The sequence below is a fragment of the Phyllostomus discolor genome, chromosome 1 (genome assembly GCF_004126475.2).
Source record: "Phyllostomus discolor isolate MPI-MPIP mPhyDis1 chromosome 1, mPhyDis1.pri.v3, whole genome shotgun sequence".
Classification (NCBI taxonomy): Eukaryota; Metazoa; Chordata; class Mammalia; order Chiroptera; family Phyllostomidae; genus Phyllostomus; species Phyllostomus discolor.
Window position 1 is genome coordinate 57,788,853 of NC_040903.2, and position 27,830 is coordinate 57,816,682.

General features: G+C 35.9%; 1 protein-coding gene and 1 pseudogene across 1 annotated transcript in view; one reads left to right on the top strand and one right to left on the bottom strand.

Annotated features, from left to right (window-relative positions):
• GPR158 (G protein-coupled receptor 158) overlaps nt 1-27,830 on the bottom strand; it is a 366,089-nt gene that overhangs the window by 300,239 nt on the left and 38,020 nt on the right. The gene's annotated exons all lie outside the window — the stretch shown is intronic.
• LOC114491421 lies at nt 1,619-4,807 on the top strand (annotated as a pseudogene).

The window sequence follows — 27,830 nt, forward strand, 5'->3', positions numbered from 1 at the left end:
TCAAGGGTCAACTGTATTATATCTTCTATATATAATCTCTATGCCAACCATAAAAGACACATTAAGGAAACCCTCAAGTAATTTAATCTTACTGGAGATGGAGGATTCAGAGTTTCAAACACCCATTAAGCAAGCAATGTATTAGTTACCATTTTGTGTCAAGCAATGCATCCCTGGCTGGCACAGGGAACACAATAATGAACAAATAACATAGTCCAGGAAGAAAAGCATGGTATTAAAGAGGGATTATAGACAAATTAAATGAAACCGTATGTGCTATGAAAATATAGTCAGTGAAATGGTTGTAAAAGGGAGAAAACTGTACTTGAACAATGATTAAAACAAAGAAAAAAAAGAAAAGGAAAAAGAAAATATAGTGCCATGAGGCTTATATTAAGGAAATCTCTCTTGGGGACAAAATAATTCTGCCCTGACTGGTATGGCTCAGTGGTTTGGGTATTGCCCCACAAATGAAAGATCACTGGTTTGATTCCCGGTCAGGGCACAAGACTGGGTTATAGGCCAGGTCCCCAGATGGTGCATGTGAGAGGCAACTGATTGATTTTCCTCTCCCTCTCTTTCTCCCTCCCTCCCCTTCTCTCTAAAAATAAATAAATAACACCTTTAAAAAATTCTTCCCAAAGTAGGTTATATTTAACCTAGTTTTGAACAATGAGTAAATGTTAGGTAGGGAATGACACATATGTATCATATGTATTCAACTGACTTTGACTCTTTTTGCTAGAAAATGTCACATGAGGGGTAGGCAATTTGAAAAGGCCTTCCAAAAAAGATCCATTTAAGATGGACTTATGCAGTACTTTATAAGCATAGTACATGATTAAAGACCTAGTTGAGCAGCATAATATAGAAAACTTCCATTTTAGAGCAAAATATTACTTGCTTCTATTGATAATAAAGTGATAGGTCTTAAATTGGTCTTTCAAGAACTAGTAAGCTTAACAAGGGTGAAATAACATTCTAGGCAAGATGAACACAATAAGAACTAAAGAATAGGACTTTTATGACATGTAAGAGACAGTAGGACTTGAGAAGGAGGTACTTAAGAGGGGTTAATTAGCTAAAATGGATTAAGTCAGTGCAGATGACCTTTGGGACCATGATGACACAATTGTACTTGATTTAATGAGATCCTATTGCCTTTAGTCTGGACTTCAGTGTTGTGAACTATGACTGGAACCTGATTACATTACTGGGACTGTGAATTCCGGACCTGGTATGGGGAATGGCTATGGCCAGGGACTGGGCATCCAGTGGAGTAATGAGTTAAAAGCTGGGCTAAATTCTGAGACATACAGTGGGGAACAGTAAGTGCAGACCCACTGTGTTTATTTCTGTTTTGGTGAGTCTTAAAATTGCCCATATAATTATATTCTCTGAGATTTCCTGCATGTAACAGTAAGTCTCCACTGAATCAGATTTCACTGATAAAAACTGTTTTGAGAGAAGGAGAGAGAGAATACATGAATTATAAAGTTAAAAGAAAAAATTATTCTTCAGCAAATCATTATAGTATTAATCTTAAGTAAAGAAAAATATAGTACATATCTAAAACATTTCAAATCAAATGAAGGAAAGCATTACCTAAATAGAGAAAATGGGTAAGAGCTTATCCAAAAGTCAACCTCAATATTTTTGTTGTTAACATTTACTTACAATAAATAATGCTTTTTTCCTAGCATTAACTCTCCCCCATATACTTCATTCATGTATCTGTCAGTAGAGACAAAGGAGATCAAGAATTACATGGAGTCCTGACCAGTGTGGCCCAGTTGGTTAGGTGTGGTCCTGCAAAGCAAAAGGTCACAGGTCAGGTCAGGACACATGCTTGGGTTCCAGGTTTGGTTCTTGGTTGGGCACGTACAAGAGACAACCAACCAATGTTTCTCTGTCACATAGATGTTTCCCTTCTCTTCCTGCCTTCCTCCCTCCCTCCACCTCTCTCTAAAAATAAATAAATAAAATCTTTTAAAAATTTCATGGAGAAATCTTACTCTCTATTCCCTTTTTCCTGTGGTCTTCAAACACTCAAAAAATATTGAAGACTCTGTTTGTTTATATAATTTAATTACTATGTTTATCTCTTCTTTAAAAGTCTGATTTTAATCCATAGTTAGTATTTCCATGAAATTCATACTGACATTTTCTACTGGCTGGATTTTGAAATTTCATTTTATTTCAACACTTGGTAGCCTTCATTAAGCTTCTGATTATGTTTAAAATGAATACTCACCAGGTCTACTTCCAATATTTATCTACACCTGTGGATTACCATATTTTGCCATGTATAATGTACACTTTTTGCCTAATTTTTTTGAGTGAAAAGTAAGGATGCATATTATATATGGGTAGTACTACCATAACATGTTCAAAAATAAATGCCAAAATTCCTTTATAATACAAAAAGTATCTAAATATAAATAAATAATTGGATTTTAAAAAGTTAAAACAAAAGATTTTTTTCCTGAAAGTTTGGGCCAAAAATGTAGGTGCGTGTTATACACAGCAGAACACAGTCATTACACTAAGTGTGGCCCAGGTTGTTTTATATCAACAGCTGCTGTCTCCTCTTTTGGGTTTCCATGCAAATTCCACAAGCCCATATGGCAACTGAGAGGTCCTTTGAATTGGTAATTTTCTTGGAAAACGTCCATATCTTCCACAAAATGCTATAATATTTCATTCATTTAAGTCCTTCATTTACTCATTCAGCCAATATTTGTTAAATGCATACCAGGGATTAGTGCTCATTGATTCATTAAGGACAAAACACTTAAAAATGCCTCTAATGTGATGCCTCACCTAATGGGACTAGGTACAGAAAAATATATTTGAATCGTCCAACAAATAGCCAACTGCCATAAGAATTCAACTCTACCAAATTCAAAACTTAGTTGTACATTCATTTTTTTTTCTTTTAAATTATATTTTATTAGGCCCTGGCTGGTGTAGCTCAGTGGACTGAGTGCGGGCTGCGAACCAAAGTATCGCAGTTCCGATTCCCAGCCAGGGCACATGCCAGGGTTGCAGGCCACAGCCCCCAGCAACCGCACATTGATATTTCTCTCTCTCTCTCTCTCCCTCCCTCCCTTCCCTCTCTAAAAATAAATAAATCTTAAAAAATATATATTTTATTGATTATGATACTACAGTTGTCCTGATTTTTCCCCCTTTGCCCCACTCCACCCCGGATTCCCTTCCCTCAGGGAATCCCCACACCTTTGTTTATGTCCATGGGTTTTTCACATAAATTCTTTGGCTACTCCATTTCCTATACTATACCTTACACCCCCATGGCTATTCTGTAACTACCTATTTGTACTTCTAATCTCTTCACCTCTTCACCTACTCTTCCAGACTCTCCTTCCATCTGGCAACCATCAAAACACTCTCCGTATCTATGATTCTGTCTCTGTTCTTTATGCTTGCTTAGTTTGTTATTCAGATTCAATTGTTGATAGATATGTATTGATTGCCATTTTATTTTTTATAGTTTGACTTAAAGTGCAACAAAACATATAACAAAAGAAGGAAGCATGCCCTGGCTGGTGTGGCTCACTGGATTCAGCACTGGCCTATAAACCGAAGGGCCACCAGTTCAATTCCCAGTCATGGCACATGCCTGGGTTGCAGGCCAGGTCCCCAGTTGGGAGCATAGGAGAGGCAATCACACGTTAATATTTCTCTCTCTCTCTCTCTTCCTCCCTTTCCCTCTGTCTAAAATTAAATAAATAAAAATTTTTTAAGAGAAAGAAGCAGAGGAGAGTTATTATTTTATTCAATATAAAAGTAAAAATTCAGCACTGGATAACTAAGTTAAAAGTTATATACCAATTTCTTTAGCATCAAAAGTAGACACAATCCAAATATTACTTTAGATTTCATCACTTTCCCTACCCTTTTAATGAATATAAGCAGAACTCATTTAAAGGAAGAAGTTCGTTTAACCTCGTAACAACTAATGATAAGTAAATAAACCATTGAGAATGTTGGTCAAAATCAGTTGGATATTGCTCTTCCCGAAAGCAGTCTGAAGGGACCTCTGAAAACGGTTCACTATTTACTTGACCAGAAAATCCCACCATATCATGTAAATTAAGAGGTTCGAATCTTTGTGTTCACTTTAAGAACACTCATGAAACTGCCCAGACCATCAAGGGAACACATATCTGAAAAGCAAGTATCCAAGGATGTCACCTTACAGAGCAGTGTGTGCCATTCTGTTGTTACAGTGGCGGTAGGTGTGCTCAGGCCAAACAGTGGGGCTGGACACAAAGTCAGTAGCCCAAAAGAGTGCTGAATTTTTGCTGCACATGCTAAAAAATTCAGAGAGTAATGCTGAACTTGGAGGTTTAGATGTAGATACTCTGGTCATTGAGCACATCCAGGTGAACAGAGCTCCCAAGATTTGCTGCAGAACTTGGAGAGGTCATGGGTGGATTAACCCATAAATGAGCTCTCCCTGCCACATTGAGATGATCCTTACAGAAAAAGAGCAGACTGTTCCAAAACCAGAGGAGGAGGTTACACAGAAGAAAAAGATATCCCAGAAGAAACTGAAGAAACAAAAACTTATGGTCCAGGACTAAAAAGAAATGCTAATAAAGGTAAAAAAAGAAGTCAGTTGGGTGCCTATTTCTTGCATGGTGAGAGCATTTCAGATCTACTGTCAGCAACTTTCAAGTATACAATGATGTATTATTAACTATAGCCACCATGCTGTGCATTAAATCCTCAGAACTTATTCTTCTTAAAACCAAAAGTTTGGTACCCTTTGTCCTAAATCTCTCCATTCCTCCCTCCCCAAATCCTTCCTGGCTATCACTGCTCTACTTCCTCCTTTTTTATGGCTGGATATAATTCTGTTGTTTATATACACCACATTTCCTTTATCCATTCATCCACTGAAGAATGATAGGGTTGCCTTCATATCCTGGCTATTGTGAATAATGCTACAATGAACATGGGGGTACAGATATCTCTTCAATATACTCATTTCATTTTTTTTTAGTTAGACACTCAGAAGTATAATTCTTGGACCATACGGCAGTTCTAGTTTTAATTTTTTGAGACACTACTATACTGTTTCCTATAATGGCCATATCAATTTCCCACCTACAGTGTATAAGAGTTGCTTTTTCTCAACATCCTTGCCAACATTTGCTATTTTTTGTGTCTTTGATAATAGTTGTCCTTACAGGTAGGTGTGTTGGGAACTGCCCTGCCTGGTATCAGAAGCTGTAACCCCTGCCAAGACTAAGGCTGAGGGAGTGACCTTGGACTGTAAGCCAGCAAGGAGACAAAAGCTTAACTCCCTGGCAGGAGTGCTGCTTCTGCTGCTTCATTCATAAGTGACCCCCCAATGCTTGGTCAGTTAGCCAATGACGGGTAAGATTCCCCAGGGGGGGGGATCTAAGACAGGCACGATCACATGGGAGGCCCCCAAGAAAGGACTTTGGGGGCTACAGCAAAAGGGGGTGATGGATTCTCACTCCTCTCATTTGACAAAGCCCGAGTCTTCATTGTCTGGGAGAAAATCTCCTTATCTCTTGGTTGCCTTAGTTCCCTTGCTCCACCTAAGCCTGAAACAATGACAGGGTGGTGCAGCTCTGTGCTGAAAAGGGCGGGTTCCCTGGGTGATCAGGCCTAAGAAAGAATATGTAAAATCCTGTGAAACCTGCTTTGTTTAGAATGCTCTCAGTTGAATGACGAGGGTCCAGGGAAGAAGTAAGTTTGTTCCTTAGTTTTTTACAGCTCTGACCCTGACTCAAAATAGGCCCTCAGACTTCCTTGTTATCTATTGTTTGATCCTTCCTTCCTAAAAAATGAGTAATGAGCTTTACCTGAATTCTTATGCAAATGAAACCAATAAAAAGCCTCTCCAGAGGGGGAGGGGGCACTCTCCCCACCAGGGCTTGGTTGTCTCTGTGTATGTTTTTATCTCGTGTTGACAAGCCATTCCGTGGTCACTGCCACCAGTGATCACAACATAGGTGTAGGGTGATATCTCATTTTGTTTTTGATTTGTATATCCCTCATAATTGGCAATGATGAGTATCTTTTAATATACCTATTAGCCATCTATCTGTAAGTTTCCTTTGGAAAAGTGTCTATTCAGGTCCTTTGCCCACTTTAAATTAGATTATTTGCTTTTTTGCCATTGAGTTGTATGTTCTTTACATGTTTTGAATGTTAAACACTTCTTATCAGATATAAGATTCAAAAATATTTTCTTCCATTCTGTAGGTTAACTTTTTAATTTATTGATCATTTCCTTTGTTATCAAGGAATTCTTTAGTTTGATGTTTCTTTTCAGTTTTTGTTTCCTGTGCTTTAGATATCTTATCAAAGAAATCAGTGCCAAAACCAATGTCAGAGATTTTTCCCTATGTTTTCTTCTTGAAGTCTTAGTTTCAGGTCTTACAATTAAGTCTTCAATCACCTTTGAGTTCATTTTTATCAGTGGTGTAAGACAGGGGTCCAGTATTATAGGAGACCGTTCTGCATGGCGTGGGCCCAGCTCCCACTTGGAGATGCACAGGACCCACAACCATGGATAGGCTTTCCCATGGGAATCAGGCCTGCATTGTACCTAGACTGCTATGAGGCTTGCCTTTGTTCAAACTCCCTCACCCTGAATTGAGGCAGCAAGTGCTTGCTGTAACTTCCCAAAGTCTGTGCTAAATCTCCTAAGTGTGGAGTGAGACCAGTTCAACCACTTTCCCCCGGTCTGCAACATCCTTCTCTTTGAAGTAATTAGCGGCATTCTTCCCTGTTTGGGTGCCAGCTGATGCAGACCCCAGTTCATGGAGTCCACCACATTGTGGATGAGATACGAGAAATTCACACAGACTACCAAGTCCTGTGAAAGAAAAGGGATGGCATGGCTTGTCTCTCAAGAGGAGATAAAACCTTAGCCCTTGCCATGACAGGCCTTTTTTCTTTTCTGGGTACCTTACATGAAGGGTAGTCCTCGTTTACTATGCACAGGATCACTGCAGGGGACTACCTTTTACAGATAACAGAGGAAAGAATGCTGCTAATTACTTCAAAGAGAAGGATGTTACAGATCAGGGGGAAAGTGGTTGAACTGGTCACACTCCATACTTGGGGGATTTAGCACAGACTTTAGGAAGTTACAGTAAGCACTTGCTGCCTCAATTCAGGGTGAGGAAATTTAGCAAAAGCAAGCCTCACAGCAGCCTAGTTACAATGCAGGCCTGATTCCCATGGGAGAACCTATCTGTGGGTGTGGGTCCTGTGCATCTCCAAGTGGGAGCTGGGCCCACGCCACACAGAATAGTGTCCTACACAGTTTTACCCATTTGCATATACTTAGTTTTCCCAACAATTTTTATTAAAGAGAATATCTGTCCCTATTGTGTGTTTATGACATTCTTAATAAACATTACTTTACCATATATGTGTGGGTTTATTTCTCAAATCCGTATTCTGTTTCACTGGCTTATGTACCTGTTTTCATGCCAGCACCATACTAGTTTGATTAATATAACTTTGTAATATACTTTGAAATCAGGGAATGTGATGCCTTCTTCTTTCTCAAGATTGCTTTGGTTCCATACAAATTTTAGGATATTTTTTCTATTTCCATGAAATATGCTATTAAAATTTTATAGGGATTGCATTGAATTTCTAGATTGCTTTAGATACTATGGACATTTTCACAGTATTAATTCTTCCAATCCAAGAATTCAGGATATTTTTCCAAAATTTGTGTCTTTTTCAATTGTATTCATCAGTGTCTTATACTTCTCCATTTATAGGTCTTTCATCTCTTTGGTTAAATTTAATCCTAAGTATTTTATTGGTTTTTGATGCTATTATAAGACTGCTTTCTTGTATTCTCTTTCAGATATTTTGTTGTTAGTGTACAGAATGGAACTGGTTTTTTGCATTTTATTTTGTATCCTGCAACATTATTGAATTTAACTACTAGTTCTAACAGTTTTTTGGTGGAGTCTTTAGAGCTTTCTATAAATAAGGTCATGCCAACTGCAAACAGAAAAACTTCAACTTCTTTTTCCAAGTATTTGCTTTTTATTTCTCTTTCTTTCCTATTTGCATGATTATAAATTCCAATACCATGTCCACTAAAAGTGTCTGAGAGTAAGGATCTTTGTGTTGTCCCTGACCTTAGAGAAAAGGTTTGTAACTTTAAAGCATTAATTATAATGTTGTTGTATATGACCTGTATTATGTTAAGGTACATTCCTCTATACCTAATATGTTGAGATTTTTAACCATAAAAGGATGTTGAATTTTGTCAAATCTGTTTTCTATATCTATTGAGATAATCATATGATTTTATCCACCATTCTTTAAATGTGGTATATCATATTTATTGATTCATATATGCTGACTCATCCTTGCATCTGAGGGATGAAGTTGACTTGATCATGATATATGATTCTATATCCTTGAATTTGGTTTGCTTGCATTTTGAAGATTTTTTCATCTATCAGGGATATTGGCCTATAATTTTGTTTTCATGTACTGTCTGGCTTTAGTATCAGAGTATGCTAGCTTCATAAAATAAGTTTAGAAGTATTCCTTCCTCTTCAATTTTTTTAGAAGAGTTTGAAAAGGATTTGTGTTAATTCTCCTTTAAATGTTTGGTAGAACTCACCTATGCAGCCATATGGTTCTAAGTTTTACTTGTTGGGAGGTTTTTTGATAACTGACTCAATCTCCTTGCGAGTAATTGGTCTGTTCAGATTTTCTGTTCATGATTCAGTCTTGGGAGGTTGTATGTTTCAAGGAATGTATCCCTTTCTTCTCAATTATCTAATTTGTTGGCATATAACTATTCATAGTAGACTCCTATGATCCTTTGTATTTCTGTGGACTTAGCTATACTATCTCCTTTCCAATTTACAATTTTATTAATTCAAGCTCTCTCTTTTTTTCTTGGTACATCTAGCTAAAGCTTTGTCAATTTAGTTTACATTTTTCAAAAAATAACTCTTAGTTGTATTTATCTTTTTTATTGTCTCTCTAGGCTCCCTTTCATTTATTTCACTCTAATCTTTATTTTATCCCTCTGCTAATTTGAGGCTTAGTTTTTTTCTTCCTTTCCTAGTCCCTTGAGGCATAAAATTAGGTTATTTGATATCTCTTTTTTCTTAATATAAACATTTATCACTCTAAACTTTCCCCTTAGAACTGCATTTGCTGAATCCCATGAATTTTGGTAGGTTATGTTTCCATTTTCATTTGTCTGAAAATAGTTTCTGATTTCTTTTTTGATTTCTTCTTTGACCTATCAGTGGTTCAGAAGTGTGTTACTTAATTCCCACATAATTCCCAGCTTTCCTCTTGTTATTAATTTTTAGTTTCATACCATGGTGGTTGCAAAAGATACTTGATGTTATTTCAATAGTTGTAACTTTGTCAGCTTATCTTGTGACCTAATGTATGATCTATCCTGAAAAATGTTCCATGTGTGCTTGAGAGGAATGTCAATTCTGCTGCTGTTAGATTGAATGTTCTCTATATGTCTGTTATGTCATTTGATCTAAAGAATCGAGTAATTTATTATAGGGAACCATTTTGCATGGTGTGGCAAATGTAGCCCAGCCCTACCAGAAAACCGACAGGCATGAGTCAGCACACAGGAAGCCAAACCCACGGATTGGTTTTCCAGTGGGGAATTAGGCCTGCATTGTACCTGGGCTGCTTTGAGGCTTGCTTTTTGCTAAAATTCCCTCACCCTGAATTGAGGCAACAAATGTGTACTGCATACCTTTAAAGTAAGTTCTTAAAATCTATGCTAAACCTCCTAAGAATAGAGTGTAACCAGTTCAATTACTTTTTCCTTTGCATTTGCAAATACCCTTTTTCTTTGTAGTACTTAGCAACTTCCTCTCCATTGTCATCTGTAAAAGGTAACCACTTAAAATGAACCTGTGCATAGTAAATGAGGACCATCCTCTATGTAATGTACCCAGAAAAGCAAGAGAAGCCTGTCCAGGCAGGGGTCGGGGCCCCCTCTCTCATTCAGAGAGTTGCCATGCCGTCTCTTTTTCTCCATAGGACTTCTGCAGTCCATGTGAATTTGCTGGTCACATCCACAACACAAGGACCCTGCAGGCCAGGGTTCACATCAATTTATTTCCTTATTAATCCTCTATCTGGATTGTTAAAAGTGAGGTATTGAAGTTCCTTGCTATTATTTCATTGCTATCTATTTTGCCTTCAGATATGTTAATAATTGTTTCATATATTTAGGTGCTCCAATATTGGGTGTGTATATATTTACAGTCATTATATCCTATTAATGAACTGACCTCTTCAACATTATATAATGGCCTTCTTTGTCTCTTATTATAGCTTTGGAATCAAAGTCTATTTTGTTTGATAAAAGTGTAGTTGTCCCTCAGTATCTGCAGGGGATTGGGTCCAAGACCCCACCCTCACCCCCATAGATATCCAAATCCATGGATGCTTAAGTCTCTTACATGTAATAGTATATGGTTAGCCCTCCACATCTGTGGATTCCCAGTCACTGATCAACAATACTATCTACCCTGGCATACGAGTTACTTTTCTCTTGCTGCTTTCAAAATTCTGACTTTGATTTTTTCCCCAAGAGTTTGATTATAAGATGCCTCCCTAAAGATCTCTTTGGCTTGGCCTGTTTAGGAATCTTTGAGCTTCATATCCTTGTATAGCTATATCTCTTACCAGATTTGGGACATTTTCAGCTATTATTTGTTTAAATGAGTTTTCTGTCCTTTTCTTTCTTTCTTCTGCTTCTGAGACTTCCATAATTCAAATGCTGTTTTGCTTCATGGCATCCTATAATTCACATAGGCTTTCTTCAGTCATTTCTATTTCTTTCTCTTTTTCTCCTATAAGTAGATAATATCAAGAGATTTATTCTGAAGTTTGCAGATTCTTTGTTCTGCTTGATTGAGCCTAATCTTGAAGATCTTTATTGCATTTTTAATTTCATTAACTGTATTCTTTAGCTCCAGAATTTCTGTTTGGCTATTTTTACAATTCTATCTCTTTTTGAACTTCTCTTTCTTTTTTCATGCATTGTTGTTTTCTGAGTTCACTGAATTGACTATCTGTGTTCTCTTGAATCTTAAAAAGCTTCATTAAAAGAATTATTTTGAATTACTTTGCAGGTAACTGCAGATCTCCATTTCCTTGGGATCATTTACTGAAAATTCATTGTGGTCTTTTGGTGGCATCATATTCCCTTGTTTTTTTTTTTATGTTTCTGATAGCTCTGTGTTGATGTCTTTATATTTGAAGATGCAGTCAACTCTGCAGTAAAGAAAATGTTCATTTCTTCACTGTAAAATAAGATAGTCAGTAGCCACATATGACCATAAAGCACTTGAAATGGATTAGTGTAACTAAGAAACTGAATTTTAATTTTATTGCATATGAATTAATTTTAAACTTAGTCACACATAGGTAACAAAGAAATGGACAGTTGTCATTAAATGACTTCTTGACAATTGTATGAAATAAGTATTATTGTTTTTTGTTTTTTAAACATGATGAAAAGTAGAGGAAGAGAGATTTTTTCCTAAAGCACCACTGCTAGCAAATGGTAAAACCAGGATTTGACCCCAAGTACCTTCCCCCAGACTACACACTCATAATTATTACATGGAAATCTGTTCTGTCAGGTTATTTCAGCTCAACAGTCTGGTTTTCAGATTTGGGGTGAAAGCTTATATAATGTTATACTGTATAAAATACAATATATTTTATACCCCATACCAATAATTAATGGCTGAAAAGAGTTACACCCATGCAGTAAATTAATCATATGGAAATAGTTCATGTATAAAAACAATGAGCAATCTTTTATGCTTACAACGTAGTTTTACCCCTGAAATTTATAATAATCTATGCTCTTTCTTTACCTAAGAGTATAATTCTAATGGAACAAGTGGTAAAGAAACCTTAGAGGAATGCTCCTGCTTCAGAATAACCTAACACTGGAGAGTACATAAGCTTTGAGACGTAACTGATCTAGAAAAGATCTGCAATGATCCTCCTTTAAAAAACAGAAAGCAAATAGGGTCTCAGAAATTTATCTATGGGACCAAATCAGAGCTGCAACAATGAACAGCCGGAAGGGGCAAGATTGCCTGAGGGTAGCTATCTAGCAATGAAACTAAGACTTTGACCTGCCACAGGTGAATAAAAAGGACTCTAAGACTGCATTACTAATTGGACACCTTCGGAAAGGGCTGTCATGGTTTCCAAGTCAGTAGTACCCCTTGGATTCAAAGAGCCAAAGCATATCCTGTAAAATTTTCCTTATTATGCCCACAGAACTACCACTAAGATCAAGCAATGAGATGACAAAAAATATTAAAACCAAAAGAAATCCAGTTTTTGTTATTGAGAACCAGAAAACAAACAAACCATAGTTTTTTTTACTCCCAAAGGCTGTTGATATAGAAGCTATGGGGGGAAGTATAGGACCACTGTGCACAACTATTTTAATAAATAAAGAACATACTCAACAGGGAAAAAATAAAAACATTTCCCTTAAGCTCAGGAAAAAGGCAAGGATGTCCACTTTTATCACTATTATTTAACAAAGTATTGGAATTCCTAGCTATAGCAATCAGATATAAAAGGCATCTCAATCGGAAAGGACAAACTAAAACTTCCATTATTTGCACATGACGTGATACAGAGAACCCTAAAGATTACACATTAAAAAAAACCTGATAAATGAATTCAGTAAAATAGCATGATACAAAATAAAAATTCAGAAGTTGGTTGTACTTTTATACACCAGTAATGAATGATCAAAAAAGAAAACTAACAAAAAAACCCCATTTACAATTTCACCAAAAAAATAAAATAAAATACCTAGGAATAAATGTAACCAAGGAGGTAAAAAACCTGTGTAGAAAATTATGAGATACTGAAGAATGTAAACAAAGATGATACAAATAAATGGAAACATGTAGTGTGCTTGTGGATAGGAAGAATTGTTAATATGGCCATACTATGCAAAGCAATCTATAGATTCAGTGCAATTCCTATAATAATAGCAATGATGTTTATCACAAAATTAGAATAAATAATATAAAAATTTATATGGAACCACAAAAGATCCTGAAGCACAACAATCGAGGAAAAAAAACAAAGTTGGAAGTATAATGCTATATGATAATAAACTGTACTACAAGGCCATAATAATCAAAACTGGATGATACTGGCATAAAACACACATAGATCAAAGGAACAAAATAGAGAGCCCAGAAATAAACACACATCTATATGGTCAATTAACATTTGACAAAGGAGGGAAAACAATGGGATAAAAATAGTCTAATCAATAAAGGGTGTTGGAAAAATTGGACAGATGCATGCACATAAACAAAACTTGACCACCTTCTTACACCACATACAGGAATAAACTCAAAATCTATTAAATACCTAAGTGTAAGACTTGAATCCATAAAGCTCCTGAAAGAAAAGAGAGGCAGTAAACTCTCTTACATTTCTCTTAGTAATGTTTTTTCTTTCCTGATATATCTCCTTGGATAAGGGAAACAAAAGAAAAAATAAACAAATGGGACTATATCAAACTAAAAAGTTTTTGCACAGCAAAGAAAATGATCAATACAACAAAAAGACAATATACTGAATGGGGGGGAGATATCAATCAATGATACATCTAATAAGGGGATATTATCCAAAATTTATAAAGAACTCATACAACTCAACACCAACAAAACAAACAACCCAATTAAAAAATGGACTGAGGACATGAATAGACACTTCTCCAAAGAGGACGTACAGATGGTCAACAGACATTAAAAGATGCTCAATGTGACTAATTATAGAGAAATGCAAATTGAAACCACGATAAGATATCAATTCACACCTGTCTGAATGGCTACCATCAATAAATCAACAAACAAGTGTTAGCAAGGATATGGAGAAAAGACTTCCTTCTTGCACTGTTGGTGGGAATGAAGATTGGTGCAGCCACTATGGAAAACAGTATGGAGGTTCCTCAAAATGCAACTTCCTTGTGACCCAGCATTTGGTATATATCCAAAGAAACCCAAAACACTAATTAGAAAGCATATATGCATCCCTATGTTCATTGTAGCACTATTTATAATAGCTAAGGTTTGGCAGCAGCCCAAATACCAATCAGTAGATGAGTGAACAAAAAAACAGTGGTACATTTACACAAATGGAATACTAGACAGCCATAAAAACAAAGGGAATCTTACCTTTAGTGATACCGTGGATGGACCTGGAGAGTATTATGCTCAGTAAAAAAAGCCAGTCGGAGAAAGACAAATTCCATGAGTTCATTTACATTTGAAATGTAAAGAGCAAAATAAATGAACAAACAAAATTGAAACAGACTCATAGATAAAGAAAACAGACTGATGGTTGCCACATGGGAGAGAGGACCAGGGCTGGGTGAAAAAGTTGAAGGGATTAAGAAGTACAGATTGGAGACTTCCAGTGAAGATGGAAGAGTAGGTAAACACACTTTGCCTCCTCACACAACCACAAGAAGATTCACAACTAACTTCAAACCAAAAGAACACCCAGAACTGCCAGAAAACTAAACTGTATGGAAGTGTAACAACCAAAGATTTAAAAAAGCCATATTCATCCAGACAGATAGGAGGGACAGAGCCGGAGCTGAGGCAGAGAAGACACAGTGTGGTGCAGAGAGGTGGCAGTGGTGGTGATGGAACAGGTGGTCCCACATTCACATGTGGTGGATAAAAATCAGGAGGCATACCTTGGGAACGAGTGACCCCAGCCCCTGACCAAACCATGCAGCTCAGAGTTCCAGCCCTGGGAAGAGAAAGCCTCATAACTTCAGGCTATATAAACCAACCAGACAAACTTAGTGATAATAATACTTCTGAAATCATAACTGGTCAATCTTGAGGTTGGTTGCTGCTGCTGGTCCTCTTACCCCTATCCCTTGTATCTTCTTGAATATGATAAAGAAATATAAACCTCCATACTAGCTTATCTCCTCTTTCCTCTCTCACCTAAAGAAAATCAAAATCAGCCCTTTACCAGCAACAGTTAAAGAAAGTAAAAATGAGTCCACTGCAGAGGCAGGCTTTCCCTTCTGTTTCTTTACTCCATAAACATTCCACACACCCTTCCTCCAACACCAACTCTCATGACCCCAGCACACAGATAAATCTACTGTCTTGGAGAATGATCTTTCCAATTATGAATTAAATAATTGACACATATCATTAGACCTCATAATACTTTCCTTGGATTCTTTTTTAGTTATTAAGTTGGGAAGCATCAAATTTCTTTGATCTTCATGCCTACAACACCTGCAAAAATATGTAAAACTCAGTATGTGAGGCAACTAAACAAAATATATTCTAATTGTGGAGTCCTGAACAAGAGACCTAAATATGATCATGTTCTGGAGATAAATTACTATGCTTAAGGACAATCTTCTGGATTGGTATTTAATATGGCATGCATGGAACCAAATCCTGTTTTCTAATCCATTCTATTCTTGATTTGCTTGGGCCTCCTAGAACCTTGGCCTAAATTGTGCCATTTCTTAGTGTTCATTGGAAATTAGAGTTTCTAGCTTTCATGTTTCTTTCTGGGAAGAAGTAGAGATTTCAAAAAAGAGAGAAAAGAACACAAAATTTGTAAAGTAAGAGAGTAGAAGAAAAGGAAAAGGACAAAATAGGCAAGACAAAGAAATAAGGAAGGAAAGGCAAAGGAAGAAAGAGATGGACAGGGCAGTAGAAAGGAAAAGCTAAAAAATTAATGAAGGTAAGATTTTCCAATGATATATTTATATATACTGCAAAATGTGATATCAAAGAAATAATCTAATTCTTAATGTGGTGGTTTGGTTGTTGAAGAGAATTTATATGGATTTAGATGAAGAGTATTTGCAAAGGTCTCTGTTTTTATGTCAAAAAGAATGAGATGCAGTTTTTAAAAGCATCATGTGTTCATTCATTCTTTCAAATGTAGACAATGGACAAAAATACATGACAGTAGTGAATCCAGAATAATCACTAGTCAATTTTGGAGCCACCTACTCCGAATTCTTTATACTCACTTCACAAGCATCTATCACAAACAAAAAACAATAGAAACTAAAACACATAATTAAGTCATTATGGGATATACAGTCTTTATTTGATTCTAAAAATAATAGTAGTTGATATAGTGTTTTTGATAACAGAAGTTTCCTAATAAAAATTAAAGCCATTGATTTTAATTAGACCTTTATCCATTTTTAATTAGAACTGCTTGCAATGAGTAAATGAAATAAATGAACTAAATTTTATTTTCTTTTTAATTGTTGTTCAATTACAGTTGTCCCCATTTTTCCCTCATTTTTCTCCCCTGCCCTACCAACTCTGCACCTCCCACATCCAAATCTCCCCTGCATTGTTTTTGTCCATGGGTCTTCTATACATGTTTTAAGTGAAGTATAATCTGAAACAAATTAAAAGTTAGACCTAAAATCTAAGTATGCAAGGTTTTCAGATACTAAGAAGACTATCATGCATAACCAGGCTCTACCTGGAATTTTTCATTTCTGAGAGAAGATGGAGAACCAGGCAAACTATTGCAGAATTCATCTAAGTCTTTCTTATGGTTGTGATATAGTGATAAAACCAGTGACCATGAGATATACTCTATTATGTAAATATGATACTATACATGAATTTAAACTACAATGGCAGTTTTACCCATAAGATGTATGAGTAGATCACAGCCCTTGCCTCAAGGTAGTCTTGCATCAGCAAGTGGCCAGTAAATTCTTAATTGAGATGTAACTTATATTAATTTTTAAAATCTCTGTGCCTGTTTCCTCACCTGTAAAACTGAAGTAATAATAGGTATTTTCTAGGACTGTTCTGAGGATTAAATATACTCTTATGTATATTTATTAATATGTATGTATATACACTCATACACGACAGTGAAAGGGTAGGCATCTGATAAATGTGGTTATTATAATTAACAGTACTCATATAATTTTAGTACAGCAGTATAGGTATTAAAATAAATATATGTACAATGTACTATAGTGGCACATAGGACAGAATCTACCCCACCTGAAGTGGAAAATAGGCTTCAAAGGGGTAATAGAGGAGCAAAACCCAGGCTTCAAGGAGTAAGTAGGAATGTCAGGGGACTAAAATAGTAAACTATATGTTATTTAATGAAAAAAAGCATGTATCAATAAATGCACAAAGATGTGAAATGCCATGGTAGAATCATGAAAGCAAATAGCCAGGTATTCAAAGAAGGAATTCAAATTTAGAAAGCCATACATAAAAGGTGGCCTTCATCTCATGTTAATGAGAGTGTAAAGAATATTAAGTAGGTAGCCAGAAATATTTGTGGATCACAATATTATACTTTATTGTGGACATTGGTGTGGCTCCTGAGAAGCAACAGAACATAATTGATGTGGTTTCTGCATTGAGGCTACAGTGAAGCACAGAAGACAGGTATATTTTCTCTCTTCTGTATAGAAGATAGATATATATTTATAAATAATTATAAATAATTAGTAATTCAGGCATACAAAGTGCTGTGGAAAATTGCTAATATTTCTAGGGAATGTACTGTGCAAAGCATTTTACATACAAAATAGAATCATTCCCTTTTTTTAAAAAAAGTTGAGGTTAAGAGACAGAAGCAGTCTGAACCCAAAGCCAACACTGTTAACCACTTTGTAACATTGTCTCAATAAAAAGAAGTCAGGATGATATAATCACCATATAAATTTTAAAAAAACATATCATGTTGGCAGCGGTGCAGGCAATGAATTGTAAAAACTAAAACTGAAGACAGGAGAGTGCTATAAAGGTCTAATCAAGAAACGATTAGGACGAGGACTAGAACTAAGTCAGCTGTAGTAAGAACAAGAGAAGAAAACAAACTGATGAGCTATAGGACTTCCAGCCAAGACGGAGGTGTAGGGAGATATGCTTTTCCTACTCACACAACCAAAATAAGAACAAATTCAAAAACAACAAAAAATAACCGGAATTACCAGAAAATCAAACTATATGGAAGTCTTACAACCAAGGAGTTAAAGAAGAAACATTCATCCAGACTGGTAGGAGGGGTGGAGACACGTGGTCAGGGCAGAAAGGATATCTAGCAAGGCAGTGACCAGGAAAGCCAAGTGGCAGCTGGTGAACCTGGCAGTCCCACATTCAAGTGCAGCTAAACTGGGAGGAACAACTGGGGAGTGAGACAGACCATGCAACCCAGGGTTCCAGCGTGGGTAAATAAAGCCTCAAAACCTCTGGTGATAAAAACCTGTGGGGGTTGTGGTGGCAGGAGAAACTCTCAGCCTCACAGAGAGTTCATTGGAGAAACCCACAGTGTCCTAGGATATAAACAAAACCCCACCTTGGAATCAGCACCAGAAGGGCCCGATCTGCTTGTGGGTAGTTGGGGAAGTGACTAAAAGCAGGGCAAGAGTGAACCAAGCAGCAGTTTCCCACTCTGACCCCTCCCTTCACATATAGCACCACAATGCAGCAAAGTGAGTTGCCTCACCCTGGCGAATACCTAAGGCTCTGCCCCTTGCAATTTAACAGGTATGTCAAGACAAAGAAATACGGCTCAAATGAATGAATAGATCAAAGCTCCAGAAAAAGAACTAAGCGACGGAGAGATAGCCAACCTATCAGATACACAGTTCAAAACACTGCTAATCAGGATGCTCACAGAAGTGATTGAGTATGGATGCAAAATAGATGAAGAAGTGAAGACTTTGAAAAGTGAAACAGAAAAATATACAGAGAACCAACAATGAAGAGAAGGAAACTGGGACTCGAATCAATGATTTAGAACAGACAGAAGAAATAAACATTCAACAAGAACAGAATGAAAAAACAAGAAGTTTTTAAAAATGAGGAGAGGCCTAGGAACCTCTGGGACAATTTTAAACATTCCAACATCCAAACCATAGGTGTGCCAGAAGGAGAAGAGGAAGAGCAAGAACTTGAAAATTTATTTGAAAAAAAAAATTAAGTCTATTTCCTTTTCCCCAATCTGGGAAAGGAAATAGACTTTCTGGAAGTCCAGGAAGCTCAGAGAGTCTCAAAGAAATTGGACCCAAAGAGGAACACACCAAGACATACCATAATTAAATAACCCAAGATTAAAGATAAGGAGAGAATCTTGAAAGCACCAAGAGAAAAGGAGACAGTTACCCTTAAGACTATTCACTGGTTTCTCAAAAAAAAAATCTTACAGGCAAGAGGGGGCTGGAAAGAAATATTTGAAGTCATAAAAAGCAAGGGGCTATATCCAAGACTACTCTATCCAGCAAAGCTATCATTTAGAATGGAAAGGCAGAGAAAGTGCTTCCCAGATAAGGTCAAGTTCAAGGAGTTCATCATCATGAAGCCCTTATTATATAAAATGTTAAAGAGACTTACCTAAGAAAAAAAAAGATCAAAACTATGAACAGTAAAATGACAACAAACTCACAAATATCAACAACTGAACCTAAAATAAAAACAACAACTAAAGCAAACAAAGCAAACAACTAGAACAGGAACAGATTCACAGAAATACAGATCACATGGAGGGTTATCAACAGAAAGGGGGAGGGAGGAGAATGGGGGAAAAGGTACAGGGAATAAGAAGCATAAATGGTAGGTACAAAACAGAGAGGTGCTGGTTAAGAATAGAAAATAGAGAAGCCAAAGAACTTACATGTATGACCCATGGACATGAACTAAAATGGGTAAATGCTTGTAGGAGGGGGTTGCAGGGCAGAGGGGAAAAAGGGGAGAAAAATGGGTCAACTAATAGCATAATCAATAAAATCTACTTTAAAAAAGAAAAATATATATAAATAAACTGATAAGCTATAGATTGAACATACAAAAATGTTTACTGAATTCACAATCTGTTAATTAAAAATAAAAATTAATTAGCTGCTAACCAGGTTATCAAATGATGGGAATAAAAGAGCAGATCAAACTTCAGAAGAAATTTTTGAGGCATTACCTAAATATGCCACTTTTTAATAAATAGCACTAGCTACACAGACACATTGGTCTTTTTTTTTTTAAAGACTAGCATTTTATTTTTTTTAAGATTTTATTTATTTATTTATTTATTTATTTATTTATTTATTTTTTAGAGAGGGAAGGGAGGGAGATAGAGAGAGAGAGAGACATCAATGTGCGGTTGCTGGGGGTTATGGCCTACAACCCAAGAATGTACCCTGGCTGGGAATCGAACCTGGGACACTTTGGTTCCCAGCCCATGCTCAATCCACTGAGCTACGCCAGCCAGGGCTTGACACATTGGTCTTTATGCATAGTTTGCTCTGCACTATTCTATACAGTTCAAATGACTTTCAATTCACATTGAAAATTCTAGTTTGAAAGGTAAAATACAGTATATCCCATTCTTTGATGCTTGGTTAAATTTGTTCAAAATTAAATAAAAATTAATTTTTATTCAAATTAATAAGTGAAATAATACATGAAGATTTTTTGCCTGTATGCATTCACCCTAGTTAGAAATATATATCAAACAATATGTAAAACTCTATTTTAGAGAGATTGGTATTTTAACTAATGTGATTAATGCTCTTGTGTCATCTACCAATTCAAATGACATTGGTCTAAGAATTTGGTGGAGTCCCAGGCTTAAATTATCAGGAGGGAAGATGGAGAAGAGAAGTGGAGTTTAGCAGTATATCAATAGAGTCAGCAAAATAAGGAAGAGAGAGAAGCACAGAATCCAGAAAGTAGAGTCAAGGTTGGAATCATGCAGTAGCTGATGAGCACACTGCATCAGATGCCTCAAACTTTTTGGTCATGGGACCTGTTTACACTGTTGTAAATTATTTAGAATTCCAAAAGTCTTTTATTCACAGACTACGTCCTCTGAGATTTGCCTTTTATATATTAAAACAAACTCAAAAATATGTATTAATCATTTGAAAATGACAATAAACCCATAACATGTTAACATAGATAATATTTATGAAAAATAATTCTATTTTCAAAACAAAAGATAATAGCAAGAACAGTATCACTGTTTTACATTTCTGCAAATCTCATAATCTGACTTATTATAAGACAACAAGATTCTCATATTTCTTTCTGCATTGAATTTATTTCTATATCATAACTTGGATACCCTTTTTACACCCATTAGAGAATGGATAGTTCAAAAGGTAAATAATATCTTTAAATTGTTATACAGTTTCAACTTCACAGGCTCTCTCAACAAAGTCATGAGGACCCCTAAGGGTCCCAGAACTATACTTTGAAGATGACTGTATTTAGACAAACAGATTTTTAAAGGTAGTAAATGAAGGTGATCTACACACCAGCATGAAAACAAAGCCCATAAGCCAGGTGGCTCAGATTCTAAATCTATGAATTCTAGGCTTCAACAGAACTAGCATTTTAATGGGGACAAGCCTGTAGAGACAATTATCCATTATCCTATTTCTGGAAGTAAATATAGAATCAACTCTATAGAATTTCTTCCAGGTGATCATGGAATTGCAAGCGCCAGCAGGAAAAAACTGCTTCTGCATGCATAAAACAGAGATTGTACTGACAAACCAACAGAACAATCTACTGAAATGATTACATAATCAAGATTAGGTCATTGCTTACTTCATTACAATAATTATGGTAAGATAATAAAAAGCATTGCTGACGAACAACTCTCTTTCCTTAAAGCTATAAAAATAAAGTGGACATCAACATATTTAGAACAGTATAAAGTACTCCTTTCTGGAGACAGAGCATGAACCAAGAGCTTCTTAGGGTCTCCTCCAGACTTCTGATTCCCTAAGTATTTTTATCCCATTGAAATCAGCCCTGACACATCTAACATTTCCCCTTTTACATACTTTTCTACTTCATGTACAATAATTGCTCTAAATCATCTCTATTTACAGTTTTTTCTTGTTTTTACCCCTTCAATCCTTCTGTTCTTATTCTTTTGGTTCCAATTCCAACCCCTACTCTTATTCCTGTTTCGTCATGTACATTCACTGTTCCTGTGCCTCTCCATACACTTATACCCAGGTTTCTATTTTGAAATAGAAAAAATATAATTATATTCTTTTGCATTATAAAGACAACACTAACCCAAACTATGAATAAGCTGGAAGAGAGAAGAAAAACACAGTAACTTTAAATGCCAAAACAATTTGAAATGGACACTTGCACATTACTTTGAGAGCAAAACATTTAAGTTATTTCAGTATTTTATGTTCTGCTTGTATCATCAACTACTCACTTGTTTTCTCTTGGTCTATAAACCCTGGGGATGGAAAACAATGATAAATTGAAATTTTTCCTGGATGAATACACATAAATGACTTGATGAAGATGCCAAAAAAATAAGAAGGTTTACCACCTTCTTAGGAAAAGAAGATCATCAAGAACTGGTGTTTAACTTTTGCATAATATAGTCAGTTAAAAATTTCTAAACCAGCCAAGGACTGTAACTAAGCAACATGATTCTTCACTGTGCTCAAAGGGGGGGCTGCCAAGCATTAGTAGCCTCATTTCTCACTGAAAGCTTTGACAAATTTCTACCATATTTTATATAATTGTAGGAGAGGAAGTACCAGATTAGATCTGATTTGCTGTTATAATGGAATTTTTTTCCCACATAAGCTAATGATGCAAAGCTATATTTAACCCCCCAAAAGTCACCCTCCAGCACTCACTGTATATTCTGATTGCTTCTCATATCTAAAATTAGACAAGTAGCAATTTCTCTTCTACTGAATGTGACAAAAGCAAAGGTTTAATAGGTAGAGACTTTCTTTTTTTGATTGGCTCTATTACAAATTCAGCTACATACTCTAAATCTGTTCACTAACTTCTTATTTCATCAAATATTCTCTCACTGAATTGAAAGGATCAAGCAAGTCTGATACCTAGAGCTCATATCCATTGGGGTGCATGAGTCAGTCTTCTTGTCCCTCTAGCTCACCTGCATATGCTATAGATCTACTGTAAACTCAGTCCCATTCTAACCCTATGCCACAGAGAAGTTTGGCAGCATTTTACATGTTTTGTCTTCAGCAATGATTAAAATCTAAAATTTATTTATATATTATCGTAATCATAGAGGATCCCCTTGCATTCTTGTACCAAGTAAGCTGCAATCCTCCATACTCAACTTATTCAACTTTGGTTGATTCCTACATTCTGATTTCTATTCTAATTCCCTGAAAGTTAGTCCCTTTCCTTAACACATGCCCTCTTAGCTGATGTCCAGAAAATGTATACAGCCCTCCTTAACTTGTTTCTAAGGAGATGGATCTTATCTTTTATGTCCTGTTCCAAACTGGATATTCCTACCATTCTAAGTCACTGCCATCCATTGAACCAACAGTATCACCACCAGAAGCAACTGCTGCTGCTGCCACCCTCATACCTGCAAGATGGAACTTGTATAGTGATCCTAATCTAAATTTATATGTGAGTTTGTCATGTCCTCTTCAAAATTTGTTTTGGCCATTGAAAAGCTACAGCAGTTCTTGTTTCATCTACACCTAATTTCTCACATAAGATTCCAGCACACCTGAGCTCCTATAGGTAGAACCATAAAAAGACTAACAAGATCATCCCATGGGCCACGGCCAGTGATACTGTTTCCAAATAACCATTTATTACCTATACTACCTTCCTATAATTTAAATTCCTGAACTACCATTTGCTAGTTTTTATGACCTTAGTCAAATTAATTAAAACTACTCTGAGTCTCAGTTTCCTCATCTAGAAAACAGGAATAACAATAGTATCTAATCCACAGGGAAATTAAGTGTTAAATCAATGTGTTTTCATTATTATTAAATAATTATTTTCATGCACAAGGATTAAAAAAGAAATTTATATCAATGGGACATTTTGCTTTGGATTTCATAGACTCTTTGAACTAGGGCTAAAGAAAACGTAATTACCAGCACATTCAATCAAATATATTTGTGCCTTCACCTATACCACTCATGAATAACATCTTGTAAATGTTTTTATTTTTTAAACATTTTATGTAGTTCACAAAGTTGATAAAGTGGAAAGCTATAAATCAAGACAATGATTTTATATGATAGATGATAGCCAGATAGATAGAGTTTATTTACCTTGAACAGACACACAGAGCTCCCCTTTTACATTCTAATTCAAATATTTCAAAGGGCCCAATATTATATCAAAAGGTTCAAGATTGATGATACAATCCAATGACATGGAATGTATACACAGGAATGTAATTCAGTAGATACCAAATACCATAACCTTCTCATAGTTGAAACATGGGTTTATCTACTACTGTAAATATATATATAATTTCTTCATAAGCAAAACAAGCAAGTTAGATTGAAGAAAAAAATAATGATACTTCTTTGTGCTGCCTTCTTTATGGCTCAGTTTATCTCAGATTTGCAATCTAATGTCAACTGAATGCCTTTTGGCTTTGCCTTCTTATTTCCATCAAAATTAATTATGTTCTGCCTCATTATTCCCAACGTACTTAACAAATAAATAAAAATCAAATCCCAGGAGCTAGCTTGGATGAACGTGGCAAAGATAAATAGCAGTTTGCTTTATCATTATCATAGAAAAAATCTAAAAGCTCAGGTTTGGCAGGCATACCCACACGTAGTGTGAGAATTCAAGGTATTGCCAATGCAAGGACAATGAGTATTGCTTTTGGATGGAAACACTTCTTCGTGGTTCCCTTTACAGTGTAGTAGAAGTATAATACCTTCGGGTTGCAGAGACAATTATAGCCAATGTTGCATACAGTTTTGATGAGCCCTGCAAAATTCTGTCAAGTGGTAAGTTTCTTTTTCTTTTAAAGATATTTGTTTATTTATTTATTTATTTTTAGAGCAAGGCAAAGGAAAGGAAAAAAAGAGAGGCAGAGAAACATCAATGTGTGAGAGAAACACTGAGAGGTTGGCTCTCCTCCGTGCCCCAATAGGGGACCGAACCCACAATCCAGACATGTGCTCTGACCAGGAATCAAACCAGCAACCTTTTGCTTTGCAGGATAATGCTCAACCAACTGAGCCACACTAGTCAGGGTTCAAGTGGTGCCTTTTGTTGTCGAAAATACTAAAGCCTATAGCATCCTCACCTGGTAATAGTGATTGAACAAATCTGACATTTAAGTTTATAATTTTCTGTTTCAAAATATGCATTCTCAATTTTTGAACAGTTCTTATTGTTAAAAAGTTCCATGCAAGTTAAAACCACAATGAGATATCACCTCACACCTGTCAGAATGGCTACTATCAATTAATCAACAAACAACAAAGTGCTAGTGAGGATGTAGAGGAAGAGGAACACTTGTGCACTTTCAGCGGGAATGCAGATTGGTGCAGCCACTGTGGAAAGCAGGATGGAGTTACCTCAAAAAATTAAAAATGGAACTGCCTTATGACCCAGTTATTACACCTCTAGGAATTTATCCAATGAAACCCAAAATGCTAATTTGAAAAAGTATATGCACCCCTATGTTCATTGCAGCATTATTGATAATAGCCAAGATTTGGAAGCAGCCCAAGTGTCCATTAGTAGATGAGTGGATAAGCAGCTATGGTACATTTACATAATGGAATACTACTCAGCCATAAAACGAAGAAGGAAATTTTACCATTTGTGACAGTACGAATGCATCTGAAGAACATTATACAAAGTGAAATTAATATTAGCCTGAAAAAGATAAGTACCATGTAATTTTACTCATATGTGGAATCTAATGAACAAACTGAACTAACAAGCAAAATAGAGACAGACTCATAGATAGAGAGCAGGCTGACAGCTCTGGGGATGGTTGGGAGGGTGGAGGGCTGAAGCAAAAAAGAAAAAAGAGATAGAACTCATGAACACAGAGAACAGTGTGGTGACTAAAGTGGGGTGGGGGGGTGGAGGTGGAAGAGGGTATGAGGGGATAAATGATAATGGAAAAATATAGTAAAAATAAATAAATAAACAAACCCATGTTTTAAAAAAGCAATAAATGCATACTAAAGGAAATGCATACTAAAAAAAGTTCCACTTATATTAAACAAAATAGAGCCTCTTACTGTTCAGCTGGTTTACTGATAAAGCACAGCCTAGACTCTGAATCCTTTTAGATATAAATATCCACATAATAGCTATTGTCATATCTAAAAATAGTTGTCAGATCATCCATGGGTCTTCTCTTCCCTGGAAAACCTTCTCAATTTCTTTGATTATTCAGAAAAACAAGGTTTTGAAGTTCGTAGTAATACTATTTTTTCTTTTCTGAATGGGATTCAAATTTTATATTGAGTTTTATCTCAGTATGTTGACTATATACATATTCTATATTCAATATAGGATATAAATATATAGAACACATTCTATATTCAATTTCTATTTTCCTTCTCGCACTATTTTAGGTATTTTCTCTAAGCTTAGAATAGTGACATATGAACCTCCCAATACTCAGAGAACAACCTAAGACTAAGTTGGCTTCTACTATTGTTTTGCAACCATACCACACTGTTGACTCTCCCAAATACTTCACAGGTGCTACAACTAAAACATATCATTCTTCCTATGCTTAAAAAGACAGGTTTTTTGATTCACATTCAGGATCTTACCATTGTTCCTATTAAGTTTCATTTTGATAGAGATATCCATTTCTCCAACTCAGCATTATCCTTTTAGTCTCTGATTTTTAACTTTCAATGAACTTGTTATTACTAATCACTTGTTTTCTATACCATTATTCAAAGAATGATGAACATTCTGGTCAGCACAAAGCTCTAAATAAAAGGCTATAACAAACTACTACAACCTTCACTGCAAGTTAACATCAATCCATGCAATCACTTCCTTTTTTGGATGTTATGTTTTTCAATTGATTTTTTTTAGATTTTATTGTCGTTCACATACAGTTCTCCATTTTCCCACTACCACTTTGCCCCCTACTCCCCAAAACTTCTACCCTTAATCCTTCCCCCCTTTGGCTTTGTCCATGCATCCTTTATGTATATAACTTGACGACCCCTTCCCTTCTTTCCCCAGTTATACCCCACCCCCTTCCCTCTGGTTACTGTCAGTTTGTTCTTTATTTTCATGTCTGTGATTATATTTTGCTTGCTTGTTTGTATTGTTGATTATGTTCTACTTAAAGGTGTGATCATATGGTATTGGTCTTTCACCACCTGGCTTATTTCACTTAGCATAATGCTCTCCAGTTCAATCCATGCTGTTGCAAAGTGCAGGAGCTCCTTCTTTCTTTCTGCTGAGTAGTATTCCATTGTGTAAACGTACCACAATTTTTTCATTCACTCATTTACTGATGGGCACCAGGTTGCTTCCAGCACATATTTCACACAGAAAAAATATTTCAAAAATTAATATGGAGCCATAAATGACCCCAAATAGCTGCAGAAATCTTGAGAAAGAAGAACAAAGTAGGTGGGATCACCATATCTCACATCTAACTATATCACAAGACCACAGTATTCAAAAGTCTGGTACTTTTGGTTACCTGGCATAAGAACAGACATACAGAGCAATGGAACAGAATAGAGAGCCCAGGAATAAACCCCAGTCTCTATGGTCAATTGATATTTGACAAAGGGAGCAGAAGCATAAAATGGAGTAAAAATAGCTTCTTCGACAAATGGTATTGGGAGATCTGGACAGCTACATGCAAAAAAATGAACGTTGACTACCAACTTACACCATACACAAAAATAAACTCAAGATGTATAAAAGACTTAAATATAAATTGTGATACCATAAAAGTCTTAG